The 12,186-nt window shown below is 46.8% G+C and overlaps 1 pseudogene; it reads right to left on the bottom strand.

The window, feature by feature from the left end:
- Nucleotides 1-4,481: 4,481 nt before the first annotated feature.
- The window catches only part of LOC123158761 (lichenase-2-like), a 33,884-nt pseudogene continuing 26,179 nt past the window's right edge, over nt 4,482-12,186 (bottom strand).

The following is a 12,186-nucleotide window of genomic DNA, read 5'->3' as shown; positions in this document are numbered from 1 at the left end:
TTGCTTTCGTTTCTAAATTTTGAGACGGGTAGCTTCGCGGGCCACCTCGGCGGACGGGCGCGAAATGCAAATAGTATTTCACGGGACGAGATTTCTCACGGATCAACGAGATCCCACTTTGATCGATGTCAACCACTCGTTCTTTTCCTGTCATACCCGATGGCAGACAGACCACTTCACGCGGACCGTGCTCCTCCTCTGTATGATTGCTAGGGACGGGTTTGGATGGGTGAAATTAGGAGCAGGCAGAGAAGGGTTCGTAGATGGAGTGGCGGACCCAAAGGGGCCGTGCGTAGGGGTTGTAGAAGAGTGTCTTATGTTGTGATTGATACGAAGGGAGTATACAAAATGAATGTCAAAGAAAGACTTATATTTTGGTACGGAGGGAGTGTGTGTAGCCCAAAAATCGAAAAGAAAAAGAAAAAAAGGATCGAGGCTCCACGTACGTACACTAGATAGCCACGCATGAAGTGCGCTGTGCACTTAACAAGCAAGAAAACCGAAGGAAGGAAGGAAGGAAGGAAAGAAAAAAAAGTGCACGTTTGAACGAAGGAGCGTGCACGAGGAGGAATCAGCGTTTGAACGTGTTGACCTGAGGACTCGGAAGAAAGCGGATGGATGGGTCGTTCGCTCGCGACGTGCACGCACGCTTTCCTTCCTTCCTTCCTTCCTTCCTTCCTTCCTGGTGAAGATGGTGAAGATAGACGGGCGGCACAAGTAAAGTATTACATACCAGTGGTTGCTGGCGGTGTGGGATAAACAGCCGCGGGCCGCCGTTCAAGAACAGCCGCTGGGTATGGCGACGTGCCAAAGAGATGCACACCTACTTCTACCTGAAGGTGGTCCTCTCAGCGTCCCCATGCCCCGGAAGCTACACCGCCATGCTGATCCTGCATCGAGATTTCGGCGCCCCCGCATTCGCCACCGCGGAGGAACCTTCCTGGAGGCTGGCGCCGTCGCATGACGGCGTCCAGGACGCCATCCACCACGGTGGCAAGTTCTACTCCGTATCCTACTCCGGCGACGTGGAGTCGTGGGAACGTGACGCGGGGTCCGGCGTGTTCACGAGCACCGCCGTCGCGCCAAGGCTGGTCATCCAAGACAAAGCAGAAGCCAGCTCATCGTCATGCCAAAAGTATCTGGCAACGGCGCCAGGAGGGCAGCTGATGGTGCTGCTCAAGTACCCAGAGAAGTGTGCGTGCTATGTCCTCGAGGATGACGGGCAGTGGAAGGAGACTAGGGACATCTCCGACATCCCGCGGTTTGTTGGGGTAAACAATGTCCACAACGACAAAGCGCTCGCCCAGTACAGGTGCTGCGGTTACGCCCATGTCGAGGTCAATGTCGACTACGACGACGAACAGCCCTATCTCGAGGAAGACACCATATTGATCTCGACTGATAGCAAGGCCACCATGCCCGATGACCTCTGTGCCCCCAACCCCGTCCTGGCAGTCGTGCATGAGCCCACCATGCCCGCCCCGTATCCCGGACACTTGGTCCTGGGCTCCTCATGTGGGTGGCTCGCCAGTGCCGACGACCGTGCCCAGATCTACCTCATTAACCCGGACACAGGCGAGCAGCACACACTCCCGCATATCTCTACCATTGGAGTCCTCCTGCCCTACGCAGGTGACTGCTTCTGCTTCAAGGTTGACCGCCTCTTGACTGCTCGGTTTGGCTGTGGGCCGCCGTTTAAAGACCACTGCTGGGGACCAGACGGGAAGGGGACACTCACACTCAGTGCCCACCAGATGCGCATTTGGTTCTATCGGAAGACGGTCCTCTCAGCATCTCCGCACCCCGGCAGCTACACCGCCATGCTAATCCCGCATCGAATTTTTGGTGCCCCGGCCTTCGCCACCGCGGAGGACCCTACCTGGAGGTTGGCACCATCGCGTGAGGGTATCGAGGATGCCATCCACCATCACGGCTAGTTCTACTCCATCTCTTACTCGGGTGTTGTGGAGTTGTGGGAACATGATGCGGAGTCCGGTGCGTTCATGAGCACGACCGTCGCGCCAAGGCTGGACATTGAAGGCAGCCTGCCATCCTGTCGCAAGTATCTCAGGGCGACGCCAAGAGGGCGGCTGATGGTGGTGCACAAGTATAGAGAGGCCTTCAAGGTGCATGTCCTCGGCGCCGACCAGCAGTGGAAGGATATTAGGGACATCAGTGAGATAGACTAGGGCTCAGTTCTTTTGGCCACTTCTCCCATAAGCCGCCCCTCCTCACTTCTCTGATAAGCTGTCCCTAGAAGCCCAAACAAATTGGGAGGACGACATATGAAATAAGATGGTGATGGGATGGATTAGGGGAAGGCCACTCAAAGAACTGTGCTAGGATGACGTGGAGGACAAGTAGAAGATGGGCCTCGAGACCAAGTCTGCGAAAGGAGGAGAAGATGTTGGATGAGCACCAGTATATGAGCAAGATCTTATATGCTTGGTATCTCTCTTAGGTAGTGTCTGTCATAGATTCTGAGTGTGAGTGTAATTAGAGATATATTTGGACGGGATATGCTAGTATTGTTATTGGACCTTTCCGTCTCTTGAACGTGCAAATTGGAAATTTCATATTTTGTTTCGGGTGAGAGCTGTTTTCCCCGACATACACAAAATTGTTGCTCCCTTCAGTAGTATTCCTAAGTTCACTTTCTGGTTTTCTCAGAGAGGAGGATTGGTTTCATTACACGCAAAAAACAAGTCTAGCTTGACAATCAAGAATCCTGCCTGACCATGATCAATGACGAGATTCCTTTTGGCTCTCAACCCCATCTCTACTTTATGTATACATGCACTACTGGAATTTCATTCTTTGTCGAGTGCCCGGAAAACTCGGTAAAGACATTGCCGACTTCAGCTCTCGGTGAAGGACTCTCACCGCAGAACATTACTACGGTGTCATCGCCATCTGTGTGTGTGGGGGGCACACCTCGGAGCCGCGTATTGCCTCTTTAAACATCCCACCACACATAAAGACATGTATGAGCACCCGTCGTGATGCTTTCATGGCATTACTACTCCCCTAATGCCCCCGGCTGGCCTAACCTGGCACCTTTGACCCAAAGATCTACACCTTTGACTTTCGCCGGACGGACTTTGACCAATGGACATTTTCACCTGGTTCTGATAGGTCAGCCCATAGGAACACTTCAAAACAAGGTGTGGACCAAACCCACCATAAGGTTCCCTCTGCGTCGACCGACGCGCCGTTTCCCTATCCAAGTGCAGACGGCAGCACTGTCCGTGAAGGGGGTCACACTCCGGAGCCATGTGTCAGATGTTTGCACCTACCACCACATTTCTAGACATGTAAGAGGACCCAACGCAAGATTTGGTGGCATAGCTAGCCCCGGAAGGCCCTCGACCACACCCATAGACATGCGAAGACCAATCCGTAATGGGATATTTTTTTCAGATACTTGTGCATTTGTAAAAAAATATATGAAATTGCCACGCATATTATCACATGTGTGTGCAATGTGTAAAACACTCATGAATTGATCACGCTCCGAGTGTTCTGGAATATTCATGCAACACTAGAACCATAGAACATTACTACGGTGTCATCGCCGTCCATGAGGGGGGCCACACTCCGGAGATGTGTATTGACTCCTTAAACATCCCACCACACCTTAAGACATGTATGAGGACCCGATGCGATGCTTTGGTGGCATTGCTACCCCCAAGGCCCTCGGCCGGCCTAGCCCTAGCCTCGTTGACCCGAAGATCGATGTGTCCAACATCGGTGTTTCCAACATCAACCGACATCCCGTACGGACGCCTATGTCCATACAACGCAACTGTTCCTACCTCTCTGATATATCTCCAGGATCTATGAAACGAGATGATGTTCATTCAATCCATTTAAAAATTAACAACATCGATGTGGGCCACGCGTTAGCAGACACACCTCTGGCTGATGTTTCATTACTTCCACACCGAACGTGTTTATTTACGAGCTCAAGTACCATGTCCATGTCCATGTGATTCTTTCTTCGTTAGTATTTGAATTCTAAAGTTGGACGTGATTAATTGTGTTTCCAACTTATACATATCTTGGAATTAGTGTGAGCATTTCAAAAATATAGGAATACTTGGGTCCTCGCCAATATATTTCATATTATTTTCGGACAAATTTTCTAGAATTTCGACGAAATTTTGAACCTTACAAGGAAGGTAGAGCGTTTACATCTGCTTCCCATCCATCGTAAATCATACATACACTTTTTGTATTAGTATAGCAAACCGCTAGTATGATGTACGTACGCATCTGAGCTGCCTCAGCGGTGGCAACCCAACCCACGCACTGCACAATATATACATAGTGCACATACGTATGGCATACACGCTCTTAATTATAGGTACGGGCATACAGACACTAGCTCATAAGAATAGGGTGTGCACGCGTGTGTTTACTGTGGTGAGTGTATACTCGCGTATGTAAGCAACTTCGATTGTACTGTGTTAAAAGAATAGCTAGCTCCATCCGAAGTTGATGGGGTAGACGTGCTGCATGTTGGGGTAGAAGAGTCCCCAGTGCTGCTCCACGCCGCTGGCCTTCTGGTTCTCGTTGACATGGCGAAGATGTAGGTCTCAATGGCGCCCTGGTGGCGTGGGGTTCCGCGCCCGACGTGGTTGATGAGGTGCTGGTTGTAGAACCTGGCGTTGGCTGGAGTCGCCGCGGTGCCGCCGCCCGACGGCCACCCGCTCTCCGACACCACCAGCTTCACGTTAGAGCCGCCGTGCTTGGACATGGCCGTGTAGAAGGCGTCCACCGTGGTGTCGAACAGGTTCTGGTACCCGTAGCGACCGTCCTGGACCACGGTGCCGGACGCGGTGAAGAGGGCATAGCTCATGTCCATGGCGCTCGGGTTGTAGGCCCAAGCCAGGTAGGGGTAGATGTTGGCCATGAGTGGTGCACAGGTGCGGGCAAGGAACTGCACCACGGGGCCCATGAACGTGGCCGCCTCTGCGGTGAAGGACCCGGCGGAGGGCGGGCTGTACACGACGAGGATGGCCTGCGACACCGACGTGGTCACCTAATTATTTTTATGCATATCACCCCAATTTTGTTTATATAATGTTTATAATGTTTGGTGATATGGTTTATATAATGTTTGGTGCTCTGGTGATATGTTTATATGCATTATTATTTTTATGCATATCACCCCAATCTCATCCCTGATTCTGTTCAGGCTGGTATTTAAGAAAATAATAATGCATATCATCAAACATTATATCATTGGATTTGTATTTAAACATAGTTTTCAGTGGTATTATTTTTGATACACACATTAACATTTTATTAATTAAATCTAAGATCGAAATTAAATACAAAATGCGAAGGGGCCAATAAATCAGCATGAAGGTAGTACAATTTATGGGTCAACCGATTAGATGCCCTAAGCAAGCATATAATGGGGGCAATGCATTTTCGGCAAATAAATAAATAAAATTAGGTGGCAATGCATGATCACACAGCAAGCGAGCAGCAGCCTTTTCGCCTGTTGGCGAGGGATCTCTCCGAAAAGGACGTTTAGCTTGTACACATGCATGGTGCATGCATGCGTGTAGCTTATAGGTTTGCATAACTTTTTTTAGGCCTTCTTTAGTTTATAGGATAGGATTATCATAGGAATAAAAAAAATTATAGAAAATAAGATGGCATGTATCTCAAATACTATAAGTAGGAATAGAAAATGAGATATCATTTGGTTCACATCATAGGAATTTTTTCATTGAGTCTAGGCTCATGATTATTTTCCTTTGAAACGTGTGAAAGATAGAAACCAATCCTATGTAGAAATATGAATCCATTTCTATTAACCAAAGGGCTCTAAAGAAAAAAATTACTATAAAATCCTATCCTATAAATTTCCTCCAAAGTCCAAACCAAAGCATGCCTTATCTTTTTCACCCACATAGTCTAGCGGTTGACGCCTGACTTAAATATTGTTTTTTACAGTCACGAGTTGGTGTTAGATGCACGGACGCACACGATCGAGGAACATTGCCATTTTCACGGCCGGCACGTTGACAGACGTATCACTAGAGTACGTAAATCATAGTTTTTTCTTTTCAAGCCATTTCAGGCAGACCAAACTTGGAAAGGCCAGCAGACCCAACACCTGGGTTATAGTTAGTCAGGGTATCTTTAAAGTAGACTCTCAACCCTTCAGTATATGTCCGGATTATAGTGTCCGTACCGTTTATGTTAAATTTTGTGATTCAATGGGACCTCATCGGTCCGTGAAGTGATCTGAACGTCCGTTTTCCGGCAAATCCAAAACAAACTGATGGAATTATACTGGTGTCCGGACATTCACTTGACCATAAAAAATCACCACGTGGTCCTCTCTTTTCCTCCCAAACGAATAAATACAGATTAATTTATAAAAAGGATTAGATGACTCTCTCCCGCATCATGTTCAGGATCACGTCCGGACATAAAAACCGACATATACAAAGCCATTATCGGGTCAGCTTTGAAGTAGCTAGTGATTTGATGGCGTCATGTACCATTGATCGATCAGGTGCACTTTGAAGATACGATGAGTACACAAGATCGCAAATGAGTCAATTACTAGCTAGGGCAGCTGGTGCAATCATTTTCGTTAATTAGACATAAAAGAATGGAACAGTGGCAGTACTGGGGTACTGGCTAGCTAGGGCTCGTGTCAACAGTGCGCGCACAACTTTGCACGCAGGGAAGAAGAAAAACTTTCTCGGTAATTAACATGACACTGGAGATCACCCTCCAAAATAAAAAACATGACACTGGAGAAAGACACCAGCCATTTGTAAAAAGATGGCTCACCAGACATTTTGAGACTTCATTTTCAAGCTTTTTGATGCTTTTGCATGTACGATCAACTAGATTTTCTTTTTGTACTTAAACAGTTGAAACTATCACAAGTATAGTTCTCATTGATTATTATCTCGTGGAAAACCTATACCTCTTTCAATGTTTTATCTAGAAAATGTCATTTTTTTACTCTAAGATATTAACTTCCCTGCGGAATACCTACTCACTAGTAGAAAAGGGGGCAATGGCCCAGGCCAGTTCAGCCCATTAGTCCCGGGTCAATCCAGAACCGGGACCAATGGAGCTATTTGCCCCGGTTCGTGAGCCAAGAGGGCCGGCCGGGCCACGTGGGCCATTGGTCCCGGTTCGTCCGGACCTTTTGGTCCCGGTTGGTGGGACGAACCGGGACCAATGGTCCTGGCTCCTGGCCCACCACTATTGGTCCCGGTTGGTGGCATGAACCGGGACCAATGTCTTCCCGTTAGTCCCGGTTCATGCCACGAACCGGGACCAATAGTGCTGCCTATATATACCCCCTCGCTCGCGAGCAGAGCACACTGCTCTGTTTTTTCTGGCCGAGGGGGAGAGGGCTTGGTGGTGCTCTAGCTCACCTCCTATGCACACAAGGTGTTCGATGGAATGCCCGAGCCACACTACTTAAGGTTTCTCCTCTCCAAGCTCGACCGCCAAGCTCCATTTTCCTCAATATTTATCTAGGTTTAGCGGTCCGTCACGCCCCGTCCCCGTCTTCATCGCCGTCGATCACCGCGCCGATCTCATCGCCGGCACCACCGTGGTGAGCCTCTTGTTCTTATCTTCTTTCTGAAAGGAAAAATATTATTACTTGTTTGTTTAGATAGATACTTGTATTATTTTCTTACTTTTATTATTGCATCTTATATAGTGCGATGGTTTTGGTATCCGCCCCCGTCGGCCCTCGTCCTGTCTATGATTCGGATGTGGTATATATTATCTTTTCATAACTATTGATTCATTTATTGTTTATGAAAATTATGCCGACCAACGTGACATAGATTTTATTTATCTAGGAGGTTGTTGAACCGGAAATTCCAACCGACCCTATTGTCGAGAGGTTAAATTTAGTTGAAGAAGAAAACAATTTCTTGAAGGAAAAAATAAAAAAACTTGAGGAGGAGAAGATGATATTGGAATTGCATGTTGCGGATGTCGTCGATGATCACAAGATCAAGATGGATGCAATGCGCTTGAAGATGAGAAAGATTATAAAATATGCCATTCATACCGAGGCTTTGTATCATTATGCCGTTGGATCAGTTGTTACCTTGGTTGCGATTATGATCGCATTCGTTTTCGCATTGAAATGTTTTACATAGTTTCAATGTATGGTTTAATTAATTTAGATGCTCTGCAGAGCTTTATGTTGTTAGATGAGAACTATGTATGTACTTTGGTTTTTATGTGATGATGAACTTCTATTAATTTGGTCACTTAATTATCTATTCATGATGTTCTGTAATGATTTTTGACACACTTAATTATATATAATGCACGCAGATGAACCGGCAATGGATGTACGGTGACAGACACACCTCCGAGTACATTAAGGGCGTGCATGATTTTCTCGAAGTGGCTGAGGCAAACAAGCAGAATGGTTTTATGTGTTGTCCATGCCCTATATGTGAGAATACGAAGTCTTACTCTGACCGGAAAATCATTCACACCCACCTGCTTTACAAGGGTTTCATGCCACACTATAATGTTTGGATGAGGCACGGAGAAATAGGGGTTATGATGGAAGACGGCGAGGAAGAAGAGTACGATAACAACTATGTGCCCCCTGAATACGGTGATGCTACTGAACGTCAAGATGCACCAGACGATGTGCACGATGGTGCTGCAACGGGCGAAGCTGCTGAAGATCAAGAGGAACCAGACGATGTGCCCGATGATGATGATCTCCGCCGGGTCATTGTCGATGCAAGGACACAATGCGAAAGTCAAAAGGAGAAGCTGAAGTTCGATCGCATGTTAGAGGATCACAAAAAGGGGTTGTACCCCAATTGCGAAGATGGCAACACAAAGCTCGGTACCGTACTCGAATTGCTGCAGTGGAAGGTAGAGAATGCTGTGCCTGATAAAGGATTTGAGAAGCTACTGAAAATAATGAAGAAGAAGCTTCCAAAGGATAACAAATTGCCCGACAGTACATACGCAGCAAAGAAGGTCGTATGCCCTCTAGGATTGGAGGTGGAGAAGATACATGCATGCCCTAATGACTGCATCCTCTACCGCGGTGCCTACAAGGATCTGAACGCATGCCCGGTATGCAGTGCATTGCGGTATAAGATCAGACGAGATGACCCTGGTGATGTTGACGGCGAGCCTCCAAGGAAGAGGGTTCCTGCGAAGGTGATGTGGTATGCTCCTATAATACCACGGTTGAAACGTCTGTTCAGAAACGGAGAGCATGCCAAGTTGATGCGATGGCACAGTGAGGACCGTAAGAAAGACGGGAAGTTGAGAGCACCCGCTGACGGGTCGCAGTGGAGAAAAATCGAGAGAGAGTATTGGGCTGAGTTTGCACATGACCCAAGGAACGTATGGTTTGGTATAAGCGCGGATGGCATTAATCCTTTCGGGGAGCAGAGCAGCAATCACAGCACCTGGCCCGTGACTCTATGTATGTATAACCTTCCTCCTTGGATGTGCATGAAGCGGAAATTCATTATGATGCCAGTTCTCATCCAAGGCCCTAAGCAACCCGGCAACGACATTGATGTGTACCTAAGGCCATTAGTTGAAGAACTTTTACAGCTGTGGAATGGAAACGGTGTACGTACGTGGGATGAGCACAAAAACGAGGAATTTGACCTAAAGGCGTTGCTGTTCGTGACCATCAACGATTGGCCCGCTCTCAGTAACCTTTCAGGACAGACAAACAAGGGATACCACGCATGCACGCACTGTTTACTTGACACCGATAGTATATACCTGGGAAGCTGCAGGAAGAATGTGTACCTGGGCCATCGTCGATTTCTTCCGACCAACCATCAATGTCGAAAGAAAGGCAAGCATTTCAAAGGCGAGGCAGATCACCGGAAGAAGCCCGCCATGCGTACCGGTGATCACGTAATTGCTATGGTCAATGATTTACACGTAATCTTTGGAAAGGGTCCCGTCGGACTAGCTGTTCCGAATGACGCTGAGAATCACGCACCCATGTGGAAGAAGAAATCTATATTTTGGGACCTACCCTACTGGAAAGACCTAGAGGTCCGCTCTTCGATCGACGTGATGCACGTGACGAAGAACCTTTGCGTGAACCTGCTAGGCTTCTTGGGCGTGTATGGGAAGACAAAAGATACACCTGAGGCACGAGAGGACCTGCAACGCTTGCACGAAAAAGAGGGCATGCCTCCGAAGCAGTATGAAGGTCCTGCCAGCTACGCTCTTACGAAAGAAGAGAAAGAAATATTCTTTCAATGCCTGCTCAATATGAAGGTCCCGACTGGCTTCTCGTCGAATATAAAGGGAATAATAAATATGCCACAGAAAAAGTTCCAGAACCTAAAGTCTCATGACTGCCACGTGATTATGACGCAACTGCTTCCGGTTGCATTGAGGGGGCTTCTACCGGAAAACGTCCGATTAGCCATTGTGAAGCTATGTGCATTCCTCAATGCAATATCTCAGAAGGTGATCGATCCAGAAATCGTACCAACGCTAAGGAGTGATGTGGCGCAATGTCTTGTCAGTTTCGAGCTGGTGTTCCCACCATCCTTCTTCAATATCATGACGCACGTCCTAGTTCATCTAGTCGACGAGATTGTCATTCTGGGGCCCGTATTTCTACACAATATGTATCCCTTTGAGAGGTTCATGGGAGTCCTAAAGAAATATGTTCGTAACCGTGCTAGGCCAGAAGGAAGAATCTCCATGGGCCATCAAACAGAGGATGTCATCGGGTTTTGTTTTGACTTCATTCCTGGCCTTAAGAAGATAGGTCTCCCTAAATCGCGGTATGAGGGGAGACTGACTGGAAAAGGCACGCTTGGAAGGGACTCAATAATATGCAGGGACGGATATTCTTGGTCTCAAGCACACTACACAGTGTACAGAACTCTACCTTGGTGACCCCGTATGTCGATGAACACAAGAACAGTCTGCGCTCCAAACACCCGGAGCAGTGCGACGACTGGATTACATGTGAACACATCAGAACTTTCAGCAGTTGGTTGGAAACACGTCTCAGAGGTGACAGCACTGTTTGTGATGAGCTGTACTTGTTGTCCAGGGGACCATCTTCGACTGTAATGATTTGGAAAGGATACGAGATAAATGGGAATACATTTTACACGATTGACCAAGATGAAAAGAGCACCAACCAAAATAGCGGTGTCCGCTTTGATGCAGCAACCGACAGTGGAAATGACACATATTATGGTTACATAGTAGATATATGGGAACTTGACTACGGAGTAGATTTTAAGGTCCCTTTGTTTAAGTGCAAGTGGGTCAATCTGTCAGGAGGCGGGGTACAGGTAGACCCACAGTACGGAATGACAACAGTGGATCTGAAAAATCTTGGGTACACTGACGAACCGTTCGTCCTAGCCAATGATGTGGCACAGGTTATCTCTGTGAAGGACATGTCTACCAGACCGAGGAAAAGAAAAGATAAGGAAGCGAATACATCATACAATGAGCCAAAGCGCCACATAGTTCTTTCAAGAAAAAGGGACATCCTGGGAGTGGAGGGCAAGACAGACATGTCTGAAGAGTATGAAAAGTTTCATGAAATTCCCCCCTTCAAAGTCAAGGCTGACCCAAGCATCCTGATAAACGATGAAGATTATCCATGGTTACGGCGCAATAAGGAAACGACACAAGCGAAGAAAAAGTGAAGACTTTCTCCCGCAACTATTATATATGATGATACCATGCCAACTTTGTAACAGACGAGTATGATACCATTGTCCGTTTTGTACATGCACATGCTATGCCAACTTTTTCAGATTTCATTTGAAAACTATGAATTTGAAAACCTCGCCAACCGAAGGGCGCTCACACCGGTTTATAAGCCCGTCCCTCTACACGCCTTGTTGAGCTCACAAACTTGTGATTCACACAAATTTCACAGAAAACTAATGGCACAAACAGAAAGTTTATAATTTTGCTGACTTAAAAGCAAAAAGAATTAAAAAATAAAGCAAAAAACCAAAAGAAAATAATTAATGCAGAAAACAAAACAAAAAAACTGGAAAAAAATAAAAATAGCAACAATAAGTATTTATTGTAAGTAGAAACAAAATAAAATGAATAAAGCAACAAAGAAAACAAAAAAAGTGTTTTCAAATTTGAAAACTAATGGCACTAACAGAAAGTTTATAATTT

This window comes from Triticum aestivum, chromosome 7B (assembly GCF_018294505.1).
Source record: "Triticum aestivum cultivar Chinese Spring chromosome 7B, IWGSC CS RefSeq v2.1, whole genome shotgun sequence".
NCBI lineage: Eukaryota > Viridiplantae > Streptophyta > Magnoliopsida > Poales > Poaceae > Triticum > Triticum aestivum.
This window is presented reverse-complemented; position numbering and strand designations above follow the sequence as displayed.